Here is a 13306-nt window from a genome sequence, read left to right as displayed (position 1 = left end):
CACGGCTGGGACAGCTGACCCCAACTGCCCAAAGGGACATTCCATACCATATGGCGTCATGCTCAGTATAGAAACGGGGGGAGTTGGCCGGGGGGCAGTGATCGCTGCTGGGGATGGGTCGGGCATTGGTCAGTGGGTGGTGAGCCATTGCATTGTGCATCACTTGTTTTGTACATTCTTTCATCATCATCATCATCATTATTATTATTATTATTATTATTATTATTATTATTATTATTATTATTATTATTATTTTCTCTTCCTCTGCTATCCTATTAAACTGTCTTTATCTCAACCCATGGGTTTTACTTTTTTTTTTTTTCTGATTCTCTCCCCCATCCCACCGGGGGGGGGAGGGTGAGCGAGCGTCTGTGTGGGGCTTAGTTGCCAACTGTGGTTAAACCACGACAACTTTCCTTAAATCCCAGCAAAGCCGGGATCTTCCACACCATGCTCCATTATCCTCATTTAGGTTAAGAAAGAGAAGCTGAAACACGTATAGCTTTTGCACTTGCACATATGTGCACACTCATGGTGTCTGTGTAGAGGATGATGCATGCCAATGGGATTGCTACAGGACACTGGAAAAATTGAGCCAGCATCCGTTCTGGGAATCCAACCAACTTTGCATCCTACTCCTAGAAACAAGGGATTAAATACCAATTCACAGCTCGCTGCTCTCTTTTACACAGTGGTGTTCACTGCAAACCGCAAGAAAGAAATTCCTGGGGGAAATGGAGTATGGGGAAGACGGTCGGTCACTGTATCACAGCTGTAATGTCTGGAGAGAGAACTGAAAGCTGCTTCACTGGCCAATTTTCTAGGAAGTGGATTGAACTTTCTGTGAAATATGGCTTATGGATATGAAGGACAGGAAAATAAGATGGGTCTGCAGAAAGGATTTTTAAATAAGGAGTTAACATTAAAAATATTCCTGTATGGAAAGGCCTTGTGTCACCATATACAGATACCATCATTTCATGTACATCGACACCTGCAACTTCAGTTGGATTCTCATAAACTAACTCCTCAGTGACCTTGAAAGCTTGACAAAGCAAGCCATACCGCTAATGCTAGGTGGTTATTAAAAATACACATGGTTGCACTCATATATTTCGTGTAATGACAAGGTAATTCTTTGAGGTATTCATATCTGGTCTCAAAAGCAAAAGAGCATTTACCTATTTATTTGTCTAATTGCATTCTGCAAATAGTACGTAAGCAGCAATAATCCGCTGGTCAAAGCCACCTCCGTCCTCAGCGGTCCCGAGGCAGGAGCGGCAGGTCCCAGGGCAGGAGGCCCGCGAGCACCGCGGCGTGGCAAGCGCTGCCTCCGCAGAGGCGAGGGTGCCCACCGGTGCTGTGCCCCGGCCGGGGACCCGGGACCCCATCCCCTCGGAGGTGAGGTGGTGCCCGCAGGCTCCCAGCCGGTGGCTGTGCCTGGCAGCCTGCTCCAGCCCGGCCAGACACTGACAGGTATCCCCCCAGCTTCACCAAATCAAAGCACTTTGCTGTTTATTCTGGTTTAAATAATTACAGGCGTGACTGCCACAGCTTCCAGACCCGCAGCGCACCGTGCACAGCTGTACACCCCACGTGTGTGGGTTTAATCGGCTCACTATGGCCTGCCGGGGACCCACCCCCCCCAAATATCTCTCCTTTCCCTGCTGCAGCCCACGTACACCCAAGCCCCGTAGCACTGGCTGCCATGGTCCACGTCCACCTTGCTTCCAGCAAGGGATGGGCTTGGGTCAGGCTAGAAACCACCATAAACGGGGCCGTTTGTGGCAAACAAGGCACTTGGGCTCAGTTTTACTTCACAGATGGTGTTCCCAGCCTTGGTCTTGCTTGAAGAGCTTCCCCGTACTTGATGGACTGCTCTTTGGCGCAGAATGAAGTACATCCGGGGACCCGTCCTGGTAAAGACACCTTAGCTCAGCAACAACTGAATTATTTGCAATCACCTCTGTGCCTGTGTATCTAATTAAAAAGAAACCATTAACATGTCAAAGTAACTGATATTCTTGCAGTCTCCATAATTATCCTGCATAAATGTCTGTCAGCTGTACAAGGTTCAGATATTGCCATCCATCCTAACAGGAGATAGGCTACTTGCCCGACTCGTGCAGATGGGCTTGGTGCTACCAGCTTCAGCAAGGTGATGATGATTTACATCACTGGAAACCTGTTTTGATAAATGTAATAGCTAGTACATAATTGATTTCTTGGTAAAATTCAGCTGAGAGTGTGTCATGATTCTTGAAAAACACAGCAAAGTGGGTTCTGAAAGTGATGAATCACATTTCTGATCTCATTTATGTCAGCCTTGCATCAATGTAGCGGTGAAATTTGTTGGGGGTAGGTTCAGCTGTACTGGCGCTGAAATCAGCATTGATTTAAAGGATGCTGAATCTAGCTCTGCTGTCCCAGAGCCGTCTGTGCGGCCCCACGAGGAGCTGGCTCCTGAAAACACAGAGGACCTGGTCCACTGTCCCTAGCGTTTGAACTGTCTCTGGAGTGAACCAAGCATCCAACACAGGTACTGGGGATGGGAAGCCCGTCAGTCCCTAAAAGAGCAGGAAGAGGACTTTTGTCATGGTTGCGTTGTGTGTCGAGTCAGTATAAAAAAGGAGGAGGTCGTTCACGGTGCAGAATGAAATGCCAAAGCGCAGTGCTCGCCACTGGGGCTCTGGCACACAGCGGCGGGCACACGGGGACTCCAGGTTTCACAGGCAGAAGCGTGCTGTGCAGGAACGCTACTTGAGAGCTGGGATTTTCGGTGCATTCTCAAGCATACAGGAAATCACTAGAGATTGTAAAGGATAGAAAAATGGAAGGTTTTTTTTTTCTTAAAGGAAAAAAAAGTGCATTTTCCCCTCACGCACATACTCTGCAGGAACTTGAACAGCGGCAACGCTCTCTTCTCCACGGGTGTTCAGATGGGGAGGGTGCTGTCCCAGTGGGTAACTCTGGGAAATGACTTGCTCTCCTGTCTGACATCGCTTGACTGCAGTTCCAACCATAATTATAAGTTGTCAAAAAGCTGCAACAGATACTGATTTTTTTGCCAAAGTTATTCCTGGAAAATGAGCTATACCTGCGCTCGTGCTATAAACAGCACCAAGAGCTCATCAGAAACTCCTCGTTATAATGAATATTGAAAACGCTGCCAGGCCAACAACCAGGAGCTTAGCAGCAGCCATGGGTTTGAACTGCTCTTGGTTTATGGTGTCTTGTCAGTACCAGGGGGAGGTTTTGGCCATCGCTTAATATCTGAGAGTTCCCCTGCAATTCTTCTGTCTCCAGTTCTTTTCCTGCAGCCTCATCAGAATGACCAAATTAGCTCAAATTAGTTGCTAGGTTTTTGTCTATCCATTGCTGAAAAGTTTGCTATTGCAAGGTGCAAGAGGGAAATATTTGTGCTAGATTTCTGAAAGGATTAGATTCTTGTAAAGCTATTAATCTTGGAGGCTGATAAAAAAGATGGAAAATCCCATTTCCTATTTCAGAGTATGACACTGTTCCTTATGTAGTTAACAGCACAACAGGCCTCATTTTCATGGAAGTCTCCAAAGTTTTAAGTTTTCTGTTGCCAAGAAAGCAACATTTTCTTCAATACACCTCCTCTCCCCAAGGTCCTTCAAAATTTCTGTTTACGTGAAAAGCCTTATTCAATAAAACACAGTTGAGAGATTTCAACCAGCTCTCATTTTAGTCAAATAAATTAACAGAACTCTCTTTACCCTGTAGAATAAAGACTTCTTTGGTAGCAAGTTACCTGCTGCTGCTGCCGCCAAGTCTTTCTGGTTTTGAGTTACTTGAGAGTATCGGTGGTGTTTGGTTGGGTTGTGCTGTGTGAAGCTGAGCTGCAGAGAGGATAAGGGGCTGCTGCAAGCTCCTTCACACCTACGACTTGCACCGTTTGTGATTATTATTTCTTATTCTCACCACTGGATCCTGTTTATAAGCACATGTGTAACAGAGATAAAAGCTCTGCTGATTAAATTATGTCTCCCCAAAGTGGAGAAGAGGGTGTGCAGTGCAAAAGTTTCTAAATTTCCCACCCAAACAGGGGTACAGGCACAATATCCACAGAGCTAACTGGCCTGCTCCAGCTCCCCAGCAGCAACAGGACGCCGTTTGGGGAATTTCACAAACTTTTTGGAGGTGGGATAACTCCTTATCAATTATTTCGTGGCTACCCCTAGGAAAAAAAAATGCCTGTTAAAAACAGATTAAAAGAGAATAGGTTTCTATATTTAACAAGGCCAGACAATATTAATATGCAAGTGCAGGGAAATGGCTAATGAATAGGATTCGTTCTTACTAAGGCAATCGATAACCTCTTTGAGTGCCACAAGTGGTGGGGAAGTCACTGCTGAAGTGACTAGAATTAATGAGCTGTCACAGGAATTTTATCAAGTTCTCTATAAAAGTCTCTCACTTGCTCCTGAGGAGATGGTTATATTCAGAGAGAGGCAGAGAAAAATTTTCTTTGTATCTGCTTAAAGGTTGAATGATCATGAAGGCTATAAAACCCCTGAGCTTCGGAAGCTCTTCATGCTGAATTTTTATGGGAGCTTTGAACAGCATCAGTCCCATTAGTAAAGAAATACATTTAACCTCTTCAATCTGCTGGTTTACCTCCTACGGCTCCAATCCATCAGGATTCTTCAGTGTATGAGCACGTTTAAAACGAGAGCGGTAGCATGAATAGACCGGACTAGGCATGGGCTTTGATGTAGATTTTTAATAAAGACGCTAGTGTGCAGCTTGCACAAAACTGTTATTACTTAATGTTTTCCCAGGGCCAGATTGATTGAGCCATCCTACACTAAACTGATTATTTATGTAGCAATTACAGGAGTTGTAGAGGAAAACAAAAGCTCGAGGGTCTTAACGTATTTTGTCAGTGACTGGAGCTCAGGTGAAGCTGCCTCATTTCTTTGGTAGCTACATTTAGGGTGGAGTAGAAACGAAACCCCACTCTTCCCTCCTGTAGAGGAAAACTGGTGCTCACAATTGCCGCGTGAAGTAGTTACCCCTCCATATGTCCTACCTTGCAGTAACTGGAGGGTAAATGCATATGTACTAGAGTAGCTGTGCTATGGCTTACTCGGAGACAACTTATTCGCATGCCCACGTCACAGAACGACATGTTCTCTTAGGTCAGACCTCGTGAGGGGGGCTCGGGTGCGTGTTCACCCCCTTCTTCGCTGCTGAGCTCTTGGTTCAAGCAGGAGCTAACAGAGGGGCATCACCCTCCTTTAAAAGTATTTCCTTCAAGAAATTGAAAGGTCTCAAAGGCTCAGGGTGCATGTTTGCGTGTGTGTATATATGCATGTATTCATAATTTCCTGTGGCAACTGTCATCCTCTTTTTATTAAAAATCTCTCGCGCTTATCTACAGATATATATAAATTGCATGTAGGAGTTGCTCTCTCCTGTATCCTAAGAAGAGTGCAGAGTAAGTAAGGGAAGATACAGGACAGAAATGTGCTTCCCTGACATTAACGTTTCGTGCCTGTGTGTAAAAGTACTACCTATAATTAGGGAGCGCGAGCAAAGAGCAGCAATCTTTCTCCTGTTTTTGCCCTTCTTTTACACTGAGGACTGTGGGTCACTTCCCAGCAAGTACAGGAACGCTCGACCGCAGCGGGTGAGTCGGCTGAGGCTGGGAAGCGGTGCTGGAGGAGCTCTGCTCCAAACACTGCTGAGATGTAAGTGGAGAGAAGGTGGCCAAGGGCAGGTTTGCAAGGCATCCCTGTGCAAACAGCAGAGACGCAAGCAGAGGCGAAAAAAAGTCCTCTCACAGGGTTTGTTCTTGATTATTTTTATTTTTAAAATACGAAATAGGAGGCTTGAACAAAGAGCTGAAAGTAAGCAGATAAGAACCATGTAACACCTGAAGAGCTGTATGTGCAGAACAAGTGAATTAATTCGGGGTTTGCCATCACCCTTCTAAAGACTCAACTTCAGGGTTCAGGAGGTTTTTTCTAATTAGAAAAAAATGGGAAGAAGCTGTTTTCAGCAGTGCCTATGGTTTCAGAAGGGAAATGCAATGTGTCCAAGGAGGATTCTCTGAAGCGTGGTAACCACTTTGGTGGAACTATCTTTATAAAGAGAGAGCTAGCCGAAGCACTTTTAGCTAGGGTTAAAATAAATACATTCTAGACTGAAAGAAGGTGTCATAGAAATGGTTCCAGTTTCATCGACTGTAAATGCTTTGCTCCTGCATAAAAGCTCTAGGCAGTCCAGTCACATACATGGAAAGGAAAGATGCTGCAAATCCTATGGTCATAACCCCAAAATTTCTTAGTGTCCTATACTGTGAAGAGGGTAAGGCCAAGCGCAGGACACTTAACAGTAATAATATTCCTCCCTTTACCCTCTGGAGTGAGTGTATTCTGTACTAGATTGAATGTCACTGTAGCAAGCTTGAAGCAAGACCCGCACTGGAAAACTTCATTATAAGGTTTTTAATAATATGAAAACTAAATTCCACGGCAAATGTTGGAGCTGACTGGTGTTCTGAGATGTCTTTATGCAAAATCTGCTGCCAGTTCAAATTAACATCTTGCATAACTAGCCCTGGAATGAGAAGTGATCATCTGAGTGATGAACAAGCCCCAGTTTCTGTCCTTGCTCATGCCCTGCCCCAAGGCTGATCCTCCCTCCTTCAGCACAGCTCCTCAAAAGCTTATAGAAAAGGTGTCAAATCGTGGTTCATAAGGTTTAAGCAGGAAACAAAAGTATTTTATCGTAGCTTAAATGTTACTAGTGCCTGCTAGAAGCTTGTGTTTGTAGTGTATTTGGTGCCTGCACCCTTCTGCGGGAGGGAGATGGGCTCTCACCTCTCCTGGAGGAGTCCAGCTCCGAGCCCTGGGGTTAGCTCTGTCCGTGGACAGCAGGCACGTGTCGTCCCTGTGCAGGGCACACGCTAACAGCAGGTACTTGGTTGCATCTGGATTAAACTGGGGTATTTGTGTGGTAACAAGTGCTATGGCATACCCCCTGTTTAGGTACTTGAGCTCTCCAGCATAGAAAATCGTGGCTAATAATCTGAGGTTTGGAAAAATATATATGCAAAAGGTCAGTAGTGGAAACAAATACGTTTATTTGTGGCATTTAAAATCACACGAGGCCAGGCAGCGATACCTGCTTCTGCAAAGGGCCATCCCCCTTTCTGAGGTGCACTCCTCCCGCACTGCCGCAGGTGCTGTTGGTGTAAGGACCTTGCCTCCCTCCGACGACAGCCCACGGGCCAACATTTTTAAAGGGCCCTTTAGTGCCTGAGCGCAGAGGCAGGTCCCTGACCAGGATCTTCAGTGTGGTCAAGGAGGAAGGGAGGTCTCACGTTTTTTTCCAGACATTTCTAAAAGTCCTGGTAGGTGCTGCTCTCTCTGCACGTAAGCATCTAAAAGCTTCGAGCATCTGCCCTGTGAGCCTGTGGAGGCTGAGAGGCTGCTGCAAACAGCACAGTTTTTGTTTCTGCTGTTTTACGAGTGAGCTGCTGGAGGGGAAGGGGGCACGGTGCCCGGGGAGGGCAGGCGCACCCTGCCAGGGAGGCAGCGGCGGTGGAGGAAGCCGAGACGGAGGGGCTGGAGGAGTGGGAACGAGTTGGCTGACTGAACCTGCTGCCCTGGCAGCTCTCGTAGCTGGGGCCGGTGCCTTGCCCTCGCGTGTTACATCATGGCTCTCCTCCTTGCGCCCAGCCCGACGTCGCGGGTTGTTGGGGTGTGTGATGCCGTTGGGCGGCGGGCGGCAGGCTGGGGCGAGAGCGGGGGCTCCAGAGCTCGCCTGCCGGAGGGACTCCTGCACCAGGCAGCGTTGCAGTGAGCTCCCGACCCGGCAGGCTTCGTGTCTTCATGCAAGTGTTGGCGATGCTGGGAACACCGGCTCTGTGTAATTAAGACATGGTGCATCTCGTTCAGCAGGTTTTTATTCCCAAGTGTTGCTTCTGCTGAGCTCTGCGGGGACCTTTCCCTTGAGCCAGGCCTGAAAGGTGGAAATATGTTCTCAGAAATGCATGCCAGTGCGGGTGGTTTTCCAGGCAGTGAATGTCTCTGTGCAAAGCCTGAGCATCCCTGTCTAGGCAGGGGATGAGGGACAAGCCTGTACACCGGTCCTCACTGGAGACCCGTGCTGGAAAAAGCAGGGAGGTGAGGAGGGGCCATGCCCTGGCTGGGGTTTTGTCCCCACTGCAGCGAGGACACGGCTAGCTGTGTAAGCCAGGCAGCACGGCTTGTAACTCCTGGGTTTCGGGAGATCAGAGGTAGCTGCACACTCCTGCCTTGCAGGCAGGTGTCATCGGCTGCCCTTGAGCATTTTCTGCTCCAGCCCATCTGTCCCAGGACCAGCCAGCAAAATCCAAGTCGGCAAAGGTATGTCTGGATGATCGCTGCTGTGCCAGCTGAACGGCCACAGTCTGTGCAGACTTCCCTGGATCAGAGTTTGTCATTCTTGTTATCCTTTTCTTCAGCCTGGGCTCGGCTTGAAGCAGCTTGACCTAATAGCACTGCTTTCCGGAGGGTATTTCCACCGCAGTCCTGGGATGTGCAGTGGCTGCTGCAGGGTAGGAAAGTTTTCAGCAGAAAACTCACCGAGTAGGTGCTGCGGGTGTGTTTGGTACCCGTACGCTCGGGGCCCATCGCTGGTTGCCACTTGGCTGTGTGCTGCTGGCTGCTCTGCTCCCCTCGACCTGCTCCGCTGCTGGGTCGAGCACGGGCTTGGAGTGTGTGAGCCCTTGCAGGAACAGGCAGTCCGGAGGGACTCCGCGTCCGCAAAGTTTGAATGCTTTGTCTGAATTCCTGAGTGAAGAAAAAATAAAGTGAACCATAGTTTGGTTCTGCAGTGGCTCAGAAGCAGAAGCTGGGGAAGGGACAGGCTTCATCCTGTTTTTAATATTTTTGATACTGCAAACTGGTGAGTTCTTAGCCTTTTTATGCTTAATGAAGTTTTATTGTTTAAAACGTATTTTTAAATTTTAGATAATAACTAAATAAATCCCCACTGGTACTTAGGGCACCTTCTAAACAGAGTTCAGCAAAGCTCCTTGGTGTACTGAGTAATAACTGGCCCAGTGCTTTGAAAGTGGAAAATGTTAAAGCTGCACTGTGTCAGCTTCAGTGTGATGGGAGAAAGCCTAGTGAGATACCTGCTGGCCTCAGGATGTCCCCACCCCATGCCATGATGGAGGAATCATTGAAAGTTAAAGGAAAGCCCACTACTCATTAACGTAAGGACTTTACTGAAATTTTCCCAAAGCTTTTAATAGGCAACAATCACACCTTAATAAGCAAGAAGTACAAAAAAACTCGCTAAAACATTAATTGCTGATCTATAATTCTGGAACTGGCAATCTTGCATTTAACAGGTCTGCTGTACGGCTGGATTGTCAGCCACTGAAGATATTAGTTTATAATTAAAATGCTGGCAGTTCCTTAATTATAGGCACTGCTACAATATCATTCACCACTGTAATTGTTTGGCTTTCTCATAGGGAGCGTGAGTAATTATTTTTCTTCAGGATTTTCAAATAAAATATTATTGGAAAGGATATGGTCACCATGTCAGTCTGCCGGAGGAGGAACGTACCGTGCTGGTGCGATGCACGGCATGAGTGCTCAGTAAGTGACTCTGCAGGCAAAACTGCTTCCAGAAAGAAAAGTTTTGGGGTGAGGTTTTCAGCCAGCCAGGCTGATGGCAGAGTAGGTGAACGCCAGGCTTGCTCTCTCCCTCGGCTGTTGGAAAGCCGGGGTGGCTGCGCTGATGGCAAGGAGGTACTAATACTGTTTGAGAGCTCAGTTCCCGTCTTATGGGATACCCTGTCTCTTCATCTCCTATTTTGCTGCAAAAAAATTGGAGCATCACCGATAGAGGGGCTTTTTTTAACCTGTCCAATGCTTTGTCTAAATGAGCAGTAGCGACTTGCACGCTAACTTTGGTGGCCAGATCCTGGCACGCGAAGCTGTGCAGAGCATGGCTGGGCTGGGGAGGGGCTGCCGAGGGGAGGCCACATTTCAGCGGTGCTGCTCAGCTGCATGACAGAGCCCAGCTTGTCCCACGGCCACAAGGACCAGTGGCAACGGCACAATGGCCAGCAAGGGAAAGTCAATCGGACAGCAAGGAATAAAAATTTCCCAATGGGAATGGTTAAGCATTGGAACTGGGACCCAGAGAAGCTGTGGGAACCTCCATTCCTGGGGACAGGCTCTGAGCAACCTGGCCTAAAGCTGAAGCTGGGTCTGAGCAGGAGGCTGGTCTAGAGACCTCCAAAGATCCTTCGCAGCCTAAATCATTGAATGATCCTGTACGCCGGGCGGGTTCAGGTGCTTTACCTTTACCTGCTAGCTAAGCAAAGGCAAAGAGGAGCAGGTCACCTGGTGTGCAGGAGGGGACAGGAGGGACATGCAGCATCCCCTCAGTGTGCCCAGGCACGCCAGGTCCCTTGGGTGCACGCCCACAGCTACTCTGCTACGGAGCCCCATGAACAGACACCTCAGAGCGATTCAGTGTCTTTCTGGCTTGAGCACACCATCCAAGGAGCTTTACAGCATGTTAGCGAACACACACAGCCTGCTCCTGCTGCACTCGCTGGGAGTTGCTGCTGAAATTAATGAGCAGGAGAAGGACGGGGTGCTGAACCCAGCCCGCTGCAGCTGACGTGGCTAATCGCAGGCACAGCAACAGGCAGGTAGCAATTTGGAGAGAACACAACTGGGAATCTTTCTTGTCTCATTTGCACTGACGTATCCATGTAATCAGTTCATTTTGGTCAGTTACTATTATTTCTCAGTGAAATTGCTGCTCTCTGCTCTGCGTGCCTGGTCTCTTCCCCCGCTGTTCCCCTGAAAGATGAGTAATTGTAAAGCAAACAAGCGGGGGAAGTTTGACAATGGGTAATAACAGGACAATGTGAAATAGCAAGGTAGCCGAACTTTCCAGTGCTTCCCCAACTGCCAAGACGAATAATAACAAGTATTTACTCCTCCACTGTGGCTCTGTGCTTGTATCGCTGGTGGGAGCGGAAGAAGCGAAGGCAGCTCTGGGCTGGCTCGATCGAGAAGCCGTGGTAGCGATGGGTGTGAGGCTTTGAGCCACGGTCGAAAAAAATGGGAGCCGCTGAGATGTCTGTGTTGATTTAATCAGTTTAAGTTTCCAAAATTGCTTTCGTCCAGTGTACCCGGCAGACTGCAAGGTTTCCAGTTGCAGGGATGTGTGTGTGGGTGTATGTGTGCACATGTGTGTGTATACATGCACATAGAGAAGCTAAAGGTCCGGTCCTAGAGAATGGGAATAAGGCAGAGTCAATCATCTCACAGTTAATTTTCTTTGCTTTTTCTTTCTTTTTTGCTTCTTTTTTCAGCTCTTCTAAGAAAATAAATCCACTGACTCGCATCTCTTACATGGTCACTCCCTGCAGGCAATGCAGTGGTTTAATGCTATGGCCTGTCTTTGAGCACTCTGCCCTGAGGATTTGTTATATTTTAGTTGTTTCTCCCTATGGAGCTGTGTCCTGCAGTTTTTTGCCCACAGCCAGGCTTGGTCTGCAGCTAGCTGCATGCAGGTTACAAGGTTTTCGAAGTCCTCTGCTTGTTACTTGCATTAGCAGGAGAAAGTAAATATTCCCACTGCTCTTTAGCAATTCTCGTCCTCAGGCGCTGTTAATGGCATAAACCATCAATCAGTTGGCAGCAGGCTACAGCGGGAATTGGCACACTTGAAAAACCCGTGACATTGGATTAAAAAGCATCCACAGGCCAAGTAAACACTGGCAAAGCCCAAGCCTGTGGGAGTGGGGAGCAGGCAGCTCCGGGCAGACCCCGCTGCCGTGCTGGACAAGCAGCGTCCCTGCGGTCCCCTGCGGCGTCACCAAGGCTGGGCTTGCACAACACAGCCTTACACAGCCTTTCTGCTGGTCCTGCAGTCGAAACTCTGCAGAAATGCTGTGCTGCCAAACAACCCTTTTGCTTTCCTTAGGATTTTGCTCTCCAACCACGCTATGATGTTTTTGTTCTTTCTCACTTGACTTTTTTGTTTTATCTGAGTGTTTTTGCAACCTCCCTGCATCGTTTTCAGCACAGCCCCTTACCCAGATCACAGGAGCAGTGTTGTTTCCTTCTTAAGACTTGCCGCCACTCTGCCCCCAAAGAGAAGTGCTTGTTGGGTGCTAGCTGCAGCCGTTATACGGTGTCTAGCAAATCAGCATCATGCGAGAGGCCTGAAATACAGGTGAACTGTTTTGTTTTATTGCATGTTACATTATTTGGTGTAGGATGGTAAAGGCATATCAGTGTTAGCTGATGCGCTTGTAGGATTGGGGTCTGGGTTCAGTCCTATCAAGCTTAGGGAATGTCTCTATCCGCATCTTGAGAGACGCTGCAGTGGAACACAAATTCCCTTTTCACATCTCTTTACATTCAGTAAAGATGCTGGCTGTTTACTGTGTTGGAGCAAGGAGATTACACGAGGGTTTTTCCTCATGTGCCTTGAGATCCTTTGTCATTGCTTGGTGTACTTAGTGAAGCAGCTGGCAGGTTTGATGGGCTAGGCAGTAAGGAGGAGACAGGGAGAGAACGTAAGCACAAGTTAAATACAAATATAATCTGTCTATTCAAAGAGGGATTTGCTGTCTCTTACAGCATCCTCCTGAATGAGTCCTACTGAAAAGTCAAACCCAAACACACCCCAAATACACCGCTCTGCTCCCCCAGCTCTTCGGCCCCGCCTTTACGCCCAGGCAGGTCCTGGGGAGCGCTGCCCGTGCGGCCAGCCCGGCTCCCCGTCCCCCTCGCTGCCACCCTCTGCCCTGCGGACACAAGCAAAGGGACCCACGGGCATGGCCAGAGCCCACGCAACGTACGGGAAGAAATCTTCCCTTGCTTAGTTGGTTTTTGCAGGGCTGGGAAAGGTTGGTCCTGGGGATTTTGTTCTCTCCATCAATGTGCCAAGGAGTGCTGGGAAGAACCTGCTTTTATATATGAGAAACTGAATGAATATGTGCCCCTGACAGGATGAGTCCTGAGATACAGAAGTTGTCTCATTCTTTCAGTGAATCCCGGCTGCTGTTACATACCAGCAAATAGTTTTGATGCTCACATTTTATTTAACCAAGGCACAGGTCTCCCAGGGAAGGTTTCTGTCATCAGGACCATCAGTTTGCCTTCAATCACTTCTCAAGGCACCTCAATAAAATGTCACGCCGGTATGTCAGAAGGGCAGAGATCTCACACAGCTCTACAAGCTTTGAAAAATAACTGGCTCGTATCAGCCAGCCCAGGGAAAAACTCCAGCATAACCTGTC

This window comes from Mycteria americana, chromosome 11, assembly GCF_035582795.1.
Source record: "Mycteria americana isolate JAX WOST 10 ecotype Jacksonville Zoo and Gardens chromosome 11, USCA_MyAme_1.0, whole genome shotgun sequence".
Lineage (NCBI taxonomy): Eukaryota > Metazoa > Chordata > Aves > Ciconiiformes > Ciconiidae > Mycteria > Mycteria americana.
This window is presented reverse-complemented; position numbering follows the sequence as displayed.